Source organism: Hylobates moloch, unplaced genomic scaffold (genome assembly GCF_009828535.3).
Source record: "Hylobates moloch isolate HMO894 unplaced genomic scaffold, HMol_V3 SCAFFOLD_10, whole genome shotgun sequence".
In the NCBI taxonomy this organism is placed as follows: Eukaryota; Metazoa; Chordata; class Mammalia; order Primates; family Hylobatidae; genus Hylobates; species Hylobates moloch.
Genome location: NW_026652285.1, coordinates 13441639 through 13461233, shown reverse-complemented (window position 1 = coordinate 13461233; position 19595 = coordinate 13441639). Strand labels below are relative to the sequence as shown.

Below are 19595 nucleotides of genomic sequence, written 5' to 3'. Positions count from 1 at the left end.
GAAACTTGGCTTTCAGCTCCATCAGCTCCTTTAAGCCCTTCTCTCCATTGGTTATTCTAGTTATCCATTCTTCTAATATTTTTTCAAAGTTTTTAACTTCTTTGCTATTGTTTTGAATTTCCTCTCATAGCTCAGAGTAGTTTGATCGTCTGAAGCCTTCTTCTCTCAACTCATCAAAGTCATCCTCCATCCAGCTTTGTTCCATTGCTGGTGAGGAACTGCGTTCCTTTGGAGGAGGAGAGGTGCTCTGTTTTTTAGAGTTTCCAGTTTTTTTGTTCTGTTTTTTCCCCATCTTTGTGGTTTTATCTACTTTTGGTCTTTGATGATGGTGATGTACAGATGGGTTTTTGGTGTGGATGTCCTTTCTGTTTGTTAGTTTTCCTTCTACCAGACAGGACCCTCAGCTGCAGGTCTGTTGGAGTTTACTAGAGGTCCACTCCCGACCCTGTTTGGCTGGGTGTCAGCAGTGGTGGCTGCAGAACAGCGGATTTTCGTGAGACCATAAATTCAGCTGTCTGATAGTTCGTCTGAAAGTTTTGTCTCAGAGGAGTACCCGGTTGAATGAGGTGTCAGTCTGTCCCTACTGGGGGGGTGCCTCCCAGTTAGGCTGCTCAGGGGTGAGGGACCCACTTTAGGAGGCAGTCTGTCCGTTCTCAGATCTCCAGCTGCGTGCTGGGAGAACCACTACTCTCTTCAAAGCTGTCAGTCAGACAGGGACCTTTAAGTCTGTGGAGGTTCTTGCTGAGTTTTTGTTTGTCTGTGCCCTGCCCCCAGAGGTGGAGCCTATAGAGGCAGGCAGGCCTCCTTGAGCTGTGGTGGGCTCCACCCAGTTGGAGCTTCCTGGCTGCTTTGTTTACCTAAGCAAGCCTGGGCAATGGCGGGCGCCCCTCCCCCAGCCTCGCTGCCGCCTTGCAGCTTGATCTCAGACTGCTGTGCTAGCAATCAGCGAGACTCCGTGGGCACAGGACCCTCCGAGCCAGGTGCGGGACACAATCTCCTAGTGTGCCGTTTTCCAGGCCCGTTGGAAAAGCGCAGTATTGGGGTGGGACTGACCCGATATTCCAGGTGCCGTCTCTTTCCCCTTTCTTTGACTAGGAAAGGGAACTCCCTGACCCCTTGCGCTTCCCGAGTGAGGTAATGCCTCGCCCTGCTTCGGCTCGCGCACAGTGCGCTTCACCGACTGTCCTGCACCCACTGTTAGGCACTCCCTAGTGAGATGAAACCGGTACCTCAAGCAGAAATGCAGAAATCATCCGTCTTCTGTGTCGCTGGGGCTGGGAGCTGGAGACCGGAGCTGTTCCTATTCGGCCATCTTGGCTCCACCATGTTGATTAATTTTCAAATGTTAAACCAACTTTGCATTCCTAGAAGAACTCCAACTTGGTCATTCATAAATAGGCTTGGAAATATTTTATTTAGAATTTTTACACCTATATTCATGAATGGGATTGACCTATAATTTTCCTTTCTCCAAATGTTCTGGCTAGATTTTGTTGTAAAACTCTTGCTGGCTTCACAAAATAAGTTGGGAAATAATATCTCTTATTTTATTCTCTGGAAGAATTTTCAAGATTGGCATTGTTTCTTCTTTAGGTGTTTGGCAGAATTTGCTAGTAAAGCTGTCTGGGTCTGAAGTTTTCTTTGTCTGTTGACTTTATGCATTACATGTGTTTTACAGTTATTTGACTATTCAGGTTTTCTATTTCTTCTTATGTCACCTTTACTAACTTGTGTTTTCCAAGGAATTTGTACATTTAATGTAATTAATGTTTTTTTTGAGACAGAGTTTTGCTCTTGTTGCCTAGGCTGAAGTTCAATGGTGCCATCTTGGCTCACCGCAACATCCATCTCCCAGTTTCAAATGATTCTCCTGCCTCAGCCTCCCAAGTAGCTGAGATTACAGGCATGCACCACCACACCCAGATAATTTTGTATTTTTAGCAGATACAGGGTTTCTCCATTTTGGTGAGGCTGATCTCGATCTCCTGACCTCAGGTGATCTGCCCACATTGGCCTCCCAAAGTGCTGGGATTACAGGTGTAACCCACCTGCTCAGACCATTTCATTTAATCTTTCAAGTTTATTGGTATAAAGTTGCTCACAATCTTTTTTCTTATCTTTTTAATATCTGTGAAATCTATGGTGAGATTCCCATTTTCGTTGCTGCCATTCACATTATTTATGCCTTTTCTGTATCTCTCTCTATCTCTTTCTTATCAATCTTACTTGGGGTTTATCAGTCCCTTCCATTTTTGTTTTGTTTTGTTTTGTTTTGTTTGAGACAGGGTCTTGTTCTGTTGCCCAGGCTAGAGTGTAGTGGCATGATCATGGCTCACTGCAGCCTCAACTTCCTGGGCTCAAGTGATCCTCCTGCCTCAGCCTCCTGAGTAGATGGGACTACAAGTACTCACCACCATGCCTAGCTAATATTTTAATTTTTTGTAGAGATGTGGGGCTCACTAAGTTGCCCAGGCTGGTCTCAAGCTCTTGGCCTCAAGCAATCCTGCTGCCATGGCCTCCCAAAGTGCTGTTATTACAGGAAATTAGTCATCATGCCTGGCCTCATTCTTTCAAAGAGATAATCATTTAGTTTATTGATACTCTAGTATATGTTTGTTTTCTAAACTTCATTTAATTTCTGCTTTTTATTATTTTCTTCTTTCTACTTTCTTTGAGTTTAATTTGTTGTTCTGTTGTTGACATCTTGACATGAATGCTTAACATTTTGGTTTTTCCGTCTTTTTTCTTTTCTAATACAGATGGCTCCCGACTTACAATGGGTTTACTTATGATTTTTCAACTTTACAATGGTGAAAAGCAATACGCATTCAGTAGAAACTGTACTTCAAATTTGGAATTTGGTCTTTTCCCAGGCTGGAAATATGCCTACAATACTCTTGTAAGGCTGGGCAGTGGCAGTAAATGGCAGTTGCCAGTCAGCCACACAATCCTGAGGGTAAACACGGGTTACTCTTCCTTGTGCTGTGTTACCAGATGATTTTGCCCAACTGTAGGCTGTTAAGTGTTCTGAACATGCATAAAATAGGCTAGGCTAAGCTATGATGTTCAGTAGTTTAGGTGTATTAAATGTAGTTTTGACTTACAATATTTTCAACTTATGATGGGTGTATCAGGATGTAACCTTATAGTAAATCCAAGAGCATTTGTATATGCATTTAAGGTTATAAATTTCTAAGGCCAGGCATGGTGACTCACACCTGTAATCCTTGCATTTTGGGAGGCCAAGGTGGGTGGATCACCTGAGTTCAGGAGTTTGAGACCAGCCTGACCAATATGATGAAACTCTGTCTCTACCAAAAATACAGAAAAAGTAGCCAGGTGTTGTGGCGTGTGCCTGTAGTCCTAGCAACTTGGGAGGCTGAGACAGGATAATGGCTTGAACCTGGAGTGCGGAGGTTGCAGTGAGCTGAGATTGCACCACTGCACTCCAGCCTGGGCGACAGAGTGGGACTCTGTCTCAAAAATAAATACATAAAAATAAAGTTATAAATTTCTTTTTAAGCATGTCTTTGCATCCCACAACTTTTGATATGCAGTATTTTTGTATTATCCAGTTCAAAATAGTTTCTAATTCCTATTGTGATTTTTAAAATTTATTTTCTTTTTCTTTTTCTAATAGAGACAAGGTCTTAATATATAATTAACTTATAAATTCAGTGGAAATTAAATAAAAATACAAACAATATATTTTTAACCAGACAAGTTGATTCTGAAAGCTCATACAGAAAAACAGACAAGCCAAGGACAGCCAGGAAAACTGTGAAAAAGGAAAACAATGAGAAAGTAATATTCTTACTGGCTATTTTAATATAATTCAAAGCCTTAATAATTAAAACAATATGGTACTGGCATATGAACAGATAGACAAACTTAGAGAACAAACCAGGAAGTCCAAAAGGAGAAATTAATTCATAGGATAATTTAGTACAGTATATAAGCATTGCAAATCGAGGGGGTGGGTGGGAAGACAGACTTTGCAATAAATAGTATTTGGACAATGAATAGCCATCTGGAAAAAAGTAAGTTGGGTATTAACTTGTGCTATTCCTGTTCTCTTCTCTCCAGCTTCGTGGTAACCTTGGGAATGAACAGGCTATAATCATGGTGAAAGTCAGCAGCCTTCCAGCTACTGAAGGGGTTACAACAGGGAATGGCACTCTTTCTTTTTATTTTATTATTGTACTTTAAGTAAGTTTTAGGGTACATGTGCACAATGTGCAGGTTTGTTACATATGTATCCATGTGTCATGTTGGTGTGCTGCACCCATTAACCCGTCATTTAGCATTAGGTGTATCTCCTAATGCTGTCCCTCCCCGCTCCCCCAACCCCACAACAGCCCCCAGAGTGTGATGTTCCCCTTCCTGTGTCCATGGGTTCTCATTGTTCAATTCCCACTTATGAGTGAGAACATGTGGTGTTTGGCTTTTTGTCCTTGAGATAGTTTACTGAGAATGATGATTTCCAGTTTCATCCATGTCCCTACAAAGGACATGAACTCATCATTTTTTATGGCTGCATAGTATTCCATGGCGTATATGTGCCACATTTTCTTAATCCAGTCTATCGTTGTTGGACATTTGGGTTGGTTCCAAGTCTTTGCTATTGTGAATAGTGCCACAATAAACATACGTGTGCATGTGTCTTTATAGCAGCATGATTTATAGTCCTTTGGGTATATACCCAGTAATGAGATGGCTGGATCAAATGGTATTTCTAGTTCTAGATCCCTGAGGAATCACCACACTGACTTCCACAATGGTTGAACTAGTTTACAGTCCCACCAACAGTGTAAAAGTGTTCCTATTTCTCCACATCCTCTCTAGCACCTGTTGTTTCCTGACTTTTTAATGGAGGCCATTCTAACTGGTGTGAGATGGTATCTCATTGTGGTTTTGATTTGCATTTCTCTGATGGCCAGTGATGACGAGCATTTTTGCATGTGTTTTTTGGCTGCATAAATGTCTTCTTTTGAGAAGTGTCTGTTCATGTCCTTTGCCCACTTTTTGATGGGGTTGTTTTTTTCTTGTAAATTTGTTTGAGTTTATTGTAGATTTTGGATATTAGCCCTTTGTCATACGAGTAGGTTGCAAAAATTTTCTCCCATTTTGTAGGTTGCCTGTTCACTCTGATCGTAGTTTCTTTTGCTGTGCAGAAGCTCTTTAGTTTAATTAGCTCCCATTCATCAATTTTGGCTTTTGTTGCCATTGCTTTTGGTGTTTTAGACATGAAGTCCTTGCCCATGCCTATGTCCTGAATGGTAATGCCTAGGTTTTCTTCTAGGGTTTTTATGGTTTTAGGTCTAACATGTAAGTCTTTAATCCATCTTGAATTAATTTTTGTATAAGGTGTAAGGAAGGGATCCAGTTGCAGCTTTCTACATATGGCTAGCCAGTTTTCCCAGCACCATTGATTAAATAGGGAATCCTTTCCCCATTGCTTGTTTTTGTCAAGTTTGTCAAAGATCAGATAGTTGTAGATATGTGGTGTTATTTCTGATAACCCTCCCAAGACTAAACCAGGAAGAAGTTGAATCTCTGAATAGACCAATAACAGGCTCTGAAATTGTGGCAATAATCGATAGCTTACCAACCAAAAAGAGTCCAGACCAGATGGATTCACAGCCAAATTCTACCAGAGGTACAAGGAGGAACTGATGCCATTCCTTCTGAAACTATTCCAATCAATAGAAAAAGAAGGAATCCTCCCTAACTCATTTTATGAGACCAGCATCCTCCTGATACCAAAGCTGGGCAGAGACACAACCAAAAAAGAGAATATTTATTAGACCAATATCCTTGATGAACATTGATGCAAAAATCCTCAATAAAATACTGGCAAACCAAATCCAGCAGCACATCAAAAAGCTTATCCACCATGATCAAGTGGGCTTCATCCCTGGGATGCAAGGCTGGTTCAACATACGCAAATCAATAAATGTAATCCAGCATATAAACAGAACCAAAGACAAAAACCACATGATTATCTCAATAGATGCAGAAAAGGCCTTTGACAAAATTCAACAACCCTTCATGCTAAAAACTCTCAATAAATTAGGTATTGATGGGACGTATCTCAAAATAATAAGAGCTATCTATGACAAACCCACAGCCAATATCATATTGAATGGGCAAAAACTGGAAGCAGTCCCTTTGAAAACTGGCACAACACAGGGATGCCCTGTCTCACCACTCCTATTCAACATAGTGTTGGAAGGTCTGGCCAGGGCAATTAGGCAGGAGAAGGAAATAAAGGGTATTCAGTTAGGAAAAGAAGAAGTCAAATTGTCCCTGTTTGCAGATGACATGATTGTATATCTAGAAAACCCCATTGTCTCAGCCCAAAATCTCCTTAAGCTGATAAGCAACTTCAGCAAAGTCTCAGGATACAAAATCAATGTACAAAAATCACAAGCATTCTTATACACCAATAACAGACAAACAGAGAGCCAAATCATGAGTGAGCTACCATTCACAATTGCTTCAAAGAGAATAAAATACCTAGGAATCCAACTTACAAGGGACGTGAAGGACCTCTTCAAGTAGAACTACAAACCACTGCTCAATGAAATAAAAGAGGATACAAACAAATGGAAGAACATTCCATGCTCATGGGTTGGAAGAATCAATATCGTGAAAATGGCCATACTGCCCAAGGTAATTTATATTCAATGCCATCCCCATCAAGCTACCAATGACTTTCTTCATAGAATTGGAAAAAACTACTTTAAAGTTCATATGGAACCGAAAAAAAGCCCGCATTGCCAAGTCAATCCTAAGCCAAAAGAACAAAGCTGGAGGCATCACGCTACCTGACTTCAAACTATACTACAAGGCTACAGTAACCAAAACAGCATGGTACTGGTACCAAAACAGAGCTATAAATCAATGCAACAGAACACACCCCTCAGAAATAACGCCAGGAATGGCACTCTTTCAAAGCCCCATTCCCAGAAAATTATCCTACTTGAACTGTCTCTCAGTGCCCTGGAAAACCCCATTTGCAAGGCTCTCTTTATTTGACCTGATGTAGAACTTGCTCAATACAAAAAGCCTTTTTCCTGAGGACATTTGTCAAAAGTAATCAGTAGCTATTGTTTATTATTATTATTATTTTGAGACAGAGTCTCACTCTGTTGCCCAGGCTGGAGTGCAGTGGCACCATCTTGGCTCACTGCAACCTCTGGCTCCTATGTTCAAGTGATTCTCCTGCCTCAGCCTCCCAAGTAGCTGGAATTACAGGTGTGCACCACCATGCCTGGCTAATTTTTTTTGTAGTTTTTTAGTAGAGACGGGAGTTTCACCATGTTGGTCAGGATGGTCTCAAATTCTGGACCTCAGGTGATCCACCTGCCTCGGCCTCCCAAAGTGCTGGGATTACAGGCATGAGCCACTGCACCCAGCCCAGTAGCTATTGTTTAATATCATAGCTGTCTGAGGCAGTAATTACAGGACAAACAACAAAGTAACCAAAAAACTTAAAAGGAAAACTTGAGGAAAGAGGTATCCTCAGGGGGTTAGGAAAAGCTCTGATAGATTCCTGGGACTCTAAAAGGCCATGCATGTGCCCAGGACTGTGTGCATGCCCAGGGCTATGCACATGCTCAAGGAAGACCTGAGAAGGCCCTGAGCCCTCACCTCTGGCTGGCCTTGAAACTGTGCAAACAGAAAGTAAAGATTAAGGTAGGAGTCTAAACTGTTTGGCTGAGCACTGAAGCATGCCCCAAACTCACAGAGAGTCCTTGGCAAAGACTGGGAGACTTTCTGGTTCCAAGCATTTAATGAAATATCTGTCCAGTCATTAGCTGACCAGTAAGTTAACTGATCAGAAAGTTCGGTGGCCACACCTAACAGAGAATACAAGCAGACTTTATAGAATTAGATCAAGAAATTCATTAAAGAAATAGTAATAATAACAAACCCTGGAAAGGGGAATCTGATTTCCAGGTTGCCACATTACATTATATCAAATGTCCATTTTCAATAAAAATCATGAGACATGCAAAGAAATAAGAAAGCATGGCCCATACACACGAGAGCAGTCATTAATGGAAACGTTCCCTGAGGAGGCCCACATATTGCACTTACTAGATAAAAACTTTACATCAGCTATTTTATTATATTTTATTATTTTTTGAGACTGGGTCTTGCTTTGTTGCCCAGGCTGCAGTGCAGTGGTGCAATCACAGCTCCCGGCAGCCTCAACCTCCTGGGCTCAAGCGATCCTCCCACCTCAGCCTCCTGAACAGTTGGGACTACAGATGTGCACCACAATGCCTGCCTAATTATTATATATTTTTTTGTAGAGACAGGGTCCCACTATGTTGCCCTGGCTGGTCTTAAACTCCTGGGCTCAAGCGATCCACCCACCTCGGCCTCCCAAAGTGTTGGGATTACAGTGGTGAGCCATCGTGCCTGGCCTAAATTAGCTATTTTTAACATGCTCAAGAACTAAAGGAAACCACACCTAAAGAACTAAAGTATGATAATAAAGAATTTCAATAAAGAAACAAATTATGTATTAAAAATAACTAAATGCTGGAGTTGAAAATTACAACTGAAATGAAAAATTTACTAAGAGGAGTTTAACAGCAGATTTGAGCAGGCAGAAGAAAACATTGGTGAACTTTAAAGATATGTCAATTGAGGTTACCCAGTCTGAGGGACAGAAAGAAAAAAGATTCCCAGCCAAAGCACACTCATTTTTTCCAATTAATTTCAATTCTTTGGCCAGGTGCAGTGGCTCAAGCCTGTAATCCCAGCACTTTGGAAGGCGGGGATGGGTGGATCACATGAGGACAGGAATTCGCCACCAGCTTGGCCAACATGGCGAAACCCCACCTCTGCTAAAAATACAAAAATAAGCCAGGCGTGGTGGTGCATGTGTGTAATTTCAGCTACTCAGCAGGCTGAGGCACAAGAATTGCTTGAACCCAGGAGGTGGAGGTTGCAGTGAGTGGAGATCATGTCACTGCTCTCCAGCCTTGGTGACAGAGCAAGACCCTGTCTCCAAAAAAAAATGAATAGAGCTTCAAGGTCCCATGGGAAGCTCAGATAAAGGGGATAGAAGAGAAAGAATTTTGAAGAAAGAATGGATGAAAACTTCCTAAATTTGATGAAAAACATCAATCTGCACTTCCAGGAAACTCAATAAACTACAAGTAGGATTAAGTAAAAAAGACACACTTGAAGACACATCATAACAAAACTGTTGAAAAACAAAGACAAAGAGAGGATCTTCAAAGCAGCAAGAGAGAAATGACTCATTACATACAAGCGATCCTGAATAAAATTGACAAAGATTTCTCATCAGAAACCATGGAGGACAGAAGGCAGTGGGACGACATATTCAAAATGCTGAAATTTAAAAAACAACTGAGAATTTTATATCCACTAAAACTATCCTTCAAAAATGAAGCAGAAATGAAAGCATTCCCCGGTAAATAAAAACTGAGAATTCATCACTAGCAGACCTTGCCTACATGAAATACTAAGGGGACTCCTTCAGGGTAAAATGAAAGGACAGAGCAGTAAGTCAAATCAACATAAAGAAATAAAGAACACTTGTAAAGGTAACTACATAAGTAAATAGAAAAGACAGTATAAATTTTTTTGTTTCAAACTCATTTTTGTCCTGATTTCAAAGACAGCATAAAACAATAATTAAAAATTGGTGTTGATGGGCATACAGTATAAAAAGATGTAATTTTTATACAAAGAGTAAAAACTTTTCATACAGATTTTTAGTAGTCTAAATTTTTGCACAAGAAGGCAGAGGAAGTGGGAATATACAGGGGCAAAGCTTTCATTGTAATCCCCAGGGCAACCACTAAGAAAATAATTTTTCAAAAAATAGTCAAAGAAGCGACAAGGGAATTAAAATGGTACACTAGAAAATATTTAAGGCCAGGCGCAGTGACTTACACCTGTAATCCCAGCACTTTGGGAGGCTGAGGCGGGTGGATCACGAGGTCAGGAGATCGAGACCATCATGGCCAACATGGTGAAACCCTGTCTTTACTAAAAATACAAAAACTAGCTGGGCATGGCGGTACGTGCCTGTAGTCCCAACTACTTGGGAGGCGGAGGCAAGAGAATTGCTTGAACCTGGGAGGCGGAGGCAAGAGAATTGCTTGAACCTGGGAGGCGGAGGTTGCCGTGAGCCGAGAACGCACCACTGCACTCCAGCCTGGCGACAGAGCAAGTCTCTGTCTCAAAAAAAAAAAAATTTATTTAATACAAAAGGCGATAATAAAGGAATGGATAGGTAAACGCTTTCGGGGATAGATATCCCATTCTCCATGATGTGATTGTTGCACATTGCATGCCCATATCAAAACATCTCATTTACCCCATAAATATATATACCTACTATGTACCCACAAAAATTAAAAATAAATTAATTAAAAAGACATGACATATAGAAAACAAATAGCAAAATGGTAGATGTAGATCCTACCTTATCAGTAATTACATTAAATATAAGTGCACAAAACACTTCAATCAAAAGGTAGAGATTGGCAGAATTATCTAACTATGCTGTTTACAAGAAATACATCTGTTATTCAAAGACACAAAAAGGTTTAAAGCAAAAGGATGAAAAAAGTAAAAAGGCGACAAACAGTTTAAAAAATCCAGAATGGCTATACTAACATCAGACAAAATAGACTTTATGACAAAAATTGTTTCTTGATACAAAGGAAATTTTAAATAATTTTTAAAAGGGTCAATCCATTAAGAAAATATTACAATTATAAACATATTTGCACCTAACAATTGAGCTCCAAAATACTAAAGCAAAAACTGGTAGTATTCAAAGAGAAAAATAATAGACAATTCAAAAATAATGGAGACTTCAATTATCCAATGTAAACAATAGGTAGAACAATTAGATCTTAAACTAGAAGATCAACAAAGAAATGGACTTGAACAACACTAAAACCAATTATATCTAACAGATATCTATAAAACACTCCACCAAACAACAACAGGATACACATTCTTCTCAAATACACATGGAACATTCTCCAAGATAGACCATATGTTGGGCCATAATGCAAGTTTTAATAAATTTAAAAGTATTGAAATTATACAAAGTACCTTCTTCAACTGCAATAGAATGAAATTAGAGATCAATGATAGAAGAAAATTGGAGAAACTTACAAGTATATGGACATGAACACAGTCCTAAATAATTAATGGGTCAAAGATGAATTCACAAGGGAAATTAGAAAATATTTTGAGATGAATGAAAATAAAAACACAACATACTGAAGTTTATGAAATGCAGTGAAAGCAGTTGCTAGAGGGAAATTTATAGCTGTAGATGGCCTATGTTTAAGACAGGAAAGACCTCAAATCAAAATGTTACAAATATTTTCTTTGTTAGCTAAAAAATATACACAAATACAACATAAAGTTCCAAAGGTAAAAAGACTATTCATGATATGCAGGTTGCCCTCCCATCCCTGTTTTCCAGTACATAGTTCCCCTTACCAGAGACGACTGATCACTGTTGCCAATTTTTCAGATATGCTTTCAGAGATAGCATGTATATACAAACATGGCATGTGGAATATGCATTGTGTATTTTATTAGATACACAATTCGATCACCCTCTAAAAAGGCTGTAGCAATTAACATTCCCCACCAGCAATGTTGAGTGCCCAATTTTCCTCATCCTTACCAAGACTGAAGTTTATCATTTGGGATTTTTGTTTGTTTGTTTGTTTGTTTTACCAATCTGATTTTATTTCTTTGTTCCTTTCATTTTCATTTCCTCACTCCAAGAGAGCTTGAACATCATTTTTAGTGGCCATTTAGAGCTCCTCTTCCAAGAGTTGCCTATTTGCATCCATTTATTCTATCAGAATACTTGTCTTTTTCTTTCTTTTTTTTGAGACGGAGTCCATTCTAGTACAGAGAGGCCCACAGGATCCTCTCAGCTGCTCTCCAGGCCATGGGAATTAGCCCGGCTAATTTTTGTATTTTTTTTTAGTAGTTTCACCAGATTGGCCAGGCTGGTCTCGAACTCCTGACCTCGTGATCCGCCTGCCTCAGCCTCCCAAAGTGCTGGGATTACAGGCATGAGCCACCATACCTAGGCTTTTTCGTATCAATTTTTGGAGTACTTGAAATGTTATATACTCATCATATATATTGAAAGTAGTTTTCCCAAGTGCTATCACTGACTTTTTTTGTGATGTTTTTGAACAAAGTTTATTTTTGCATAGTCAGATATAATCTTTTTCTTTACAACATTCAGATTTCTTATCTTGCTAAAGTTACACAAAATGTTTAAATTTGCTGCTAAATTTTAAAATAATATTGTTTACATTTGCATTTTAATCTGACTGGAATTTAGTTTTTCCAAATATAGTAAGGGGTTCTTTTTGCAATTTTTCCAGATGAGTAACCAATTGTGCCAGCACCATTCATTAACTAAACAATCTTTTCCCCACCAAATTGAAATATCACCTTTGACATACTTTAAGTTCTCATATATTTGGTTTTATTTCTAGACTGTTCTCTTCCATTGACCTGTAGGTCTATCCCTATATCAAACTGTTTCGATTACAGTAGGTTTTTTTTTTTAAGACAGGGTCTCACTGTGTTGCCCAGGCTGGAGTGAAGTGACGTGATCTTGGATCACTGCAGCCTCTGCCTCCTGAGCTCAAGTGATTCTCCTGCCTCAGCCTCCCGAGTAGCTGGGACCGCAGGCACGCGGCCCCAGGCCCAGTTAATTTTTTTGTATTTTTAGTAGCGACGGGGCTTCACAGTGTTGGCCAGGCTGGTCTCGAACTCCTGGCCTCCAGTGATCCGCCCACCTCAGGCTCCCAAAGTGCTGGGATTACAGGTGTGAGCCACCATGCCCAGCTTAATTACAGTAGTTTTTTTTTTTTTTTTTGAGACAGAGTCTTGCTGTCGCCCAGGCTGGAGTGCAGTGGCGCGATCTCGGCTCGCTGCAGGCTCCGCCCCCCGGGTTCACGCCATTCTCCTGCCTCAGCCTCCCGAGTAGCTGGGAGTACAGGCGCCCACCACCATGCCCGGCTAATTTTTTGTATTTTTAGTAGAGATGGGGTTTCACTGTGTTAGCTAGGATGGTCTCGATCTCCTGACCTCGTGATCCACCTGCCTCAGCCTCCCAAAGTGCTGGGATTACAGGCGTGAGCCACCGCGCCTGGCCAATTACAGTAGTTTTTAACATGTAGTAAGACAAGTCTCCTTTTACTACTCTTCATCTTCATAATTTGGTTGGTTATTCTGGAACATTTCTTCTTTATATTTACTTTAAAATCACTCCTTCCCTCTTCGAAAAACTGTTGAAGATATCATTGAAATTGCATTAAATTTATAAATTAATTTGGAAGAATTGATGATTTTATGCTATCAAGGCTTCTGTTACATTTTTAATTGTTTAGAATTGACTTTGGTAGCTGTGTCATTAATATAAAAAAATACATAATAGACTAAAAAGGCCAGGCGCAGTGGCTCATGCCTATAATCCCAGCACTTTGGGAGGCCAAGGCAGGTGGGTCACCTGAGGTCGGGAGTTCGAGACCAGTATGACCAACATGGAGAAACCCTATCTCTACTAAAAATACAAAATTAGCCAGGTGTGGTGGTGCATGCCTGTAATTCCAGCTACTCGGGAGGCTGAGGCAAGAGAATCGCTTGAACCCAGGAAGCAGAGGTTGTGGTGAGCCGAGACTATGCCACTGCACTCCAGCCTGGGCAACAAGAGTGAAACTCTGTCTCAAAAAAAAAAAAGACTAAAAAATTCTAGCATATTAAACCAAGCTTATCAGTGAGAACACTCATATTCTATAAGTCCTTGCTCATATTTTAACTACTTGACTTGTCAAATTCTTAAAGGGATATTTAAAATTTTTCCGCCATACATAAATTTTTATTAAATTCTCTTAGTATCATTAGGAGTATTTGCCTTAAATATTATATTTACCTGCTATATTGTTTGCTTCATAAAGGCTTTATGTTTACTACCTCTTCTTTATAAAGAATATTATCTTATTATCATGTAATGTTCCTCTTTGACCAATTGAATGTCTTTGATCCTAAATTTCATTTTATCTGATACTAACATCACCACTACTACCTTATTTTTCTTCCATCCCTTTATTTTCTACACTTTTTACTGTTTAACTATAAGTATATGCTTGTATATATGATATTTTGTTTTATAAATTTACTTTGACAGTCTTTTGGTATTATAACTGATATTCTCAATTTTATTCCTGCCTATTTTATTTTATGCTTTTTCTTTATTAGAGTTTTTATTACTTACCTTCCCTTCTTTTTCCTTTTCTCATTTTTTGTTAGTTGAACAAGTGGCTCCTATTGAACTAATGGAAGAATTACACAAGAAAGTTAACTGAAAAGGGAAAGAAAAACTCTTGAGGAGATATAGTTAGAGCATTTAAAAAGTTTCTGGGAGTAAAAAATAATACTGTACAAATTTAAATATTTAAAATACATTGACTACTGAAAGGTGGATTGGTTATGTGGAAAATCGAATTAGTGGTTTGGAAGATGAAGGAGCCAGAAGAGCTCACAACACAAGAGAAAAATGTAAAGACCCACAATATCCCATAATTCTTTCCTGCATACCACTTAGGAATATGCCTTTCCTCCTGACTTTTGTGTATATCCTTAAAATATCTGAATTCATTGGAAAGGTCCCAATATGGTCACACTGTGTTGCCTTTGCCTCTGGGAATATCTGTGTTCGCATGTGAAGGCTATTTCACACGTTCCTCCACACATTTTGTTATCCTTCCTCAAGTTGGGCAGGGGTGCACTTCCTAGTCTCCACTGTAGTAATAAATTTTGATACCTTGGACTTCAAAAGAGGGGAAGAGAAAAGAGGGCGATTATAACTGCTGCACCAAAGAAGACTACAGGAAAGGGATAAATCATGGAAATAAGACCTGGTAGGTGAGCCTGATTTCACCAAGCCCGGCCTTCTTGGAAGCCATTGTGTGTTCCCAAATCAAGTGTTCCTTTTGAGACATGGTAAAGTGTAAAGGAAAGAGCATTAGAGTTGAAATCAGCCCAACCAGGGTTCTTCTTTTTTTTTCTTTTTTTTCTTTTTTTTTTTTGAGACGGAGTTTTGCTCTTGTTGCCCAGGCTGGAGTGCAATGGCACAGTCTCGGCTCACTGTAACCTTCATCTCCTGGATTCAAGCGATTCTCCTGCCTCAGCCTCCCAACTAGCTGGGATTACAGGCACCTGCCGCCACTCCCGGCCAATTTTTGTGTTTTTAGTAGAGACGGGGTTTCACCATGTTGGCCAGGCTGGTCTCGAACCCCTGACCTCAGGTGATCCACCCACCTTGGCCTCCCAAAGTGCTAGGATTACAGGCATGAGCCACCATACTAGGCCTCAACCAGGATTCGAACTCTGCCTGCTACTAGTCTGTAAAACCTCAGGTAAGCCACTTTACTTCTTTGGGCCTTGGTTTTGTTCACTGTTAGGATGGATCATATTATTATTTCTAAATATTCCCTGTCCTTCCCCTTGAGGGGATTCTATATCCCCACCCCATTGCCATAAGATTTGGCCACATGACTTGCTTTGGTCAACACGATGTGAGCAGAGTCAACACGTTTCATTCTGGGCAGAAGCTCTAAGAGTCAGCACAGTTCACAATAACCAGCTGACTTTCCTATGGCCAGAACAGTATTCAGTGTAGTCTGGGGCCCTGCAGAGGCACACCTGAGCTGATGTTGGGGAGTAAAGACTTATCAATTAGGATAGATTAAACTGTTTGGGTTTTTTTAATCATAAAATAACAATGGCTTAAATAGAAGTTAATTTCTCTAATACTATCATATCTTTTATTTATTTATTTTCTTGAGGCAGAGTCTCACTCTGTCACCTAGGCTGAAGTGGAGTGGCTTGATCTCAGCTCACTGCAGCCTCCGACTGCTGGGTTCAAGCAATTCTTCTGCCTCAGCCTCCAAGTAGTTGGGATTACAGGCATGCACCACTACACCCTGCTAATTTTTGTATTTTTAATAGACATAGGATATCGCCATGTTGGCCAGGCTGGTCTCGAACTCCTGACCTCAAGTGATCCACCTGCCTTGGCCTCCCAAAGTGCTGAGATTACGGGCACAAGCCACCACGCCCGACCACACTATCACATCTTTTATGAAGTTCAGAAGTAGGTGGCCTGAGTCTGGTGTGGTGTGGTGACGCCACAGAATTATCAGGGATTCAGGCTTCCTCCAGCTCTCTGCTCTGTCACTTCTAGGATGTGACTCTTGTCCTCAGGGTCCAAAATGGCTACTAGAGCTCCAGTCATTGCATCCACATTTCAGGCAATGAGATGGGGTAGGGGAAAAGAAGGAAATCCTCTCTTCCTTTTAAGGAGACTTACTAGAAGTCACATATAACAGCAGGTTGGGGAGGCAGGAGGGTGAGGAGGGGAGGGAGGTGGCAGGAGAAAGGAGAGGAGAAGGAGGAGGGAGAGGAGGAGAAGAAGAATACTGAAAACCACTGGGCCAAAACAAGTGTCCCCTTGCTCATAGAATAAGTGGACAGCATTCATATAGAACTGCCAGTGTACCTCCAACTCCTTTGTGAGCCTGGGGCCGGAGCTAAGGAGGAGGCAGGGCCCAGACTCTTGGCTTCTGTCTCCTTGAGAACATATTGTAAAAGAAGGACTTGAGGTCAAGCTGGAGGTTGCTCACTTGTGAGGTGAATCCACAGGTTTTGAGCCAGGAAGGAAAGGCCAAGGTAAGACCTGGAAGATAAATGGTGGGATTGTGTGTTAGAGTGAGCAAAGCTGCAGAACAAATAGATGTCAGTCAGTCACAGAAACAAGAAATAAGAAAAGGCTTGCTATTTCTCACAGAAAAGTGCATAGTAAGGCTTTAGGTTGGTGGTGGCTCTGCTCTGTGCCATTTGGTCCACTGGCCAGTGTAAAGAAAGGAAAATCATTTAAAAATAAAAAGTTGCATTATGAAAAAAATCATTTAAAATCATTATTTTAAAATTGTTTAAAAATAAAAACTTGCATTATGAAAGATTCCAAATATTTACAGAGGGAATGGTATTGTGAACCACTTGCAGAGAAATCTAGACTCTATCTTTGCCCTTCCACCTCATTCTCTACCTCCCCTTGCTTATAGGTAACCAGTTAAAAATATCCTCCCGATTAAAAAGTTCTGTGGTGTGTGTGTGTGTGTGTGTGTGTGTGTGTGTTCCCTCCCTCCTTTCTTGGATAAATGGCTGTATACTAAACATATTTTCTCCATCTTACTTTTTTCATGTAACACTGTATCCTGGCAATCACCCCAAAGCAACACATAGAAATAATCCTTGTTCCTTTTAGCAGCTGCATAGTACTCCATTATATAGGTGGATCATAGCTTATTCAATCAGCCTTGACGGATATTTTGGTTGTTTCCAGACTTTTTCTTTCTTTCTTTCCTTCTTTTTTTTTTTTTTTTTTTAGACAGGGTCTTACTGTCCTGCCCAGGCTGGAGTGCAGTGGCACGATCTTGGCTCACTGCAACCCCTGCCTCCCAGGTTTAAGTAATTCTCCTGCCTCAGCCTCCCTAGTAGCTGGGATTACAGGAGCCCACCACTGCACCTGGCTAATTTTTATATTTTTAGTAGAGAAGGGGTTTCACCAAGTTGGCCAGGCTGGTCTTGAACTCCTGACCTCAGGTGATCCACCCGCCTTGGCCTCCCAAAGTGCTGGGATTATAGGCTTGAGCCACTGTGCCCAGCCTAGCCCTTTTCTAGTATAGATCATGCTGTATCAAATAGACTGAGTATATATGTTTTGTATTTTTGCCATTGTGGATTTGGCATAGATTCTTAGAGGGTAGGATTGTCAGAGGCATTTGAACCAGAGTAACTCCATCTTGAATAGGGGCTACGTAAAATAAGGCTAAGACCTGCTGGGCTGCATTCCTAGTAAGTTAAGGCATTCTTAATCATAGAATGAGATAGGAGGTCAGCACAAGATACAGGTCATAAAGACCTTGCTAATAAAACAAGGTAGTAAAGAAACTGGCCAAAACCCACCAAAACCAAGATGGTAACAAGAGTGACCTTGGGTCATCCTGCACTCCCACCAGTGCCATGACAGTTTACAAATGCCATGGCAACAACAGGAAGTTAGTCTATATGGTCTAAAAAGGGGAGGCATGAATAATCCACCCCTTGTTTAGCATGTCTTCAAGAAATAACCATAAAAATGGGCAAACAGCAGCCCTTGGGACTGCTCTGTCTACGGAATAGCCATTCTTTTATTCCTTCCTAATAAACTTGCTTTCACTTTACTTTACGGAATTGCCCTGAATTCTTTCTTGTGTGAGATCCAAGAACACTCTCTTGGGGTCTGGATCAGGACCCCTTTCTGGTAACAGCAATGCCGGTCAAAGTGCAATTGCATATGTCATTTTACTAGAAATGACCACATTCTCCTTAATAGGAGTTATACCACTTGCCTTCCCCCATTGGGTTATGAATGTACCTGAAGCAGCCGTGACTCTCCCAATTTTATGTTTTATGGATGGAAGAACAGAAGTACAAGGGCATTAAATGCATTGCCCAGGTCATAGAGTTAGTGAGAGGCAGAGCTGACACTTGGACCCAGCCAAGAAATGCCTCCTTCATAGATAACAAGACTCATGTCAGTGGCCTGGCAGAACCTCACTATCTGCCCTTTGCGGAGAGGAGTTAGGCAGGCTTGACTCCTCCATAATCAGCATCCTGGCCCCCTGGGACTGCCTCGTCTCCAGGAATTATCTTCCAGTTCAGCAAAAGCTCTGTATTTCCCACCTTTGGGTCTGCCCCTCAGGGACCTCTCAGGGTGGGGTGCTATCCCACAGGTCATCACATCCCTGTGTTGGAAGCAGCCCTTCCTCCCTGTCCCTGTGAGCCATCACTTAGCAGCCAGCAGATGGGAGCTGATGCTCCTTTCTCCCCTAATTAGAGCATCTATTTTCATGCTAAAATGTGATCCATGCATGAAAAGGAGGGACAAATGTGCTTGGCTATCAACTGCTTCTCTGGAGACAGTCATTTGAGGGAGCACTTAACATTTTTAGTTTTATAAAATGACTCAGCGTCCCTCAATATGCTTTGAGAGAGAGCAGCTTGTCACCACGAAGGAGAGGGCAGAAAGGAGGGGCAGAAAGCCAGCCCTCCACCTCACAGTTTTTATACTGCATAACCTTCACACAACCCTATGACGTGGCTACCGTGACCTCCTTTGAATAGGGGAAGGAACTGAGGCTCAGAGAGGTTCAGCAAGTTGCCAAAACTCCCCCACAAGCAAACGGCAGAGGCTGTTCAAATCTAGCTTGTCTGGCACAAAGACCTGAGGTTTTTCCATTCACTTCCTCTTCACTAGAAGAGACCCAGACTCCACATAGGAAAACTTCCAGGATGGCTGCATCCAGGGATCCCAGCTCCCCTTCTTTGGAAAACTTTCAGTAGCCTTCCTCCTGGTCCACTCATGTGCAGGTCCATCCACACTCTCCCTAGGCGTCTAACCCATGGCTAGCATCAGTTGGTGTGTGTGTGTGTGTGTGTGT

The 19595-nt window shown here is 41.1% G+C and overlaps 1 long non-coding RNA gene across 2 annotated transcripts in view; it reads right to left on the bottom strand.

Annotated features, from left to right (window-relative positions):
• The window catches only part of LOC131384444 (uncharacterized), a 92636-nt gene that overhangs the window by 60891 nt on the left and 12150 nt on the right, over positions 1–19595 (bottom strand). The window contains exon 2 of one of the 2 annotated variants that reach the window (XR_009215290.1): positions 16610–16786. This is a non-coding gene — a long non-coding RNA (uncharacterized LOC131384444). The remainder of the gene's footprint in view (positions 1–16609; positions 16787–19595) is intronic. The other variant, XR_009215289.1, reaches the window with a different exon arrangement.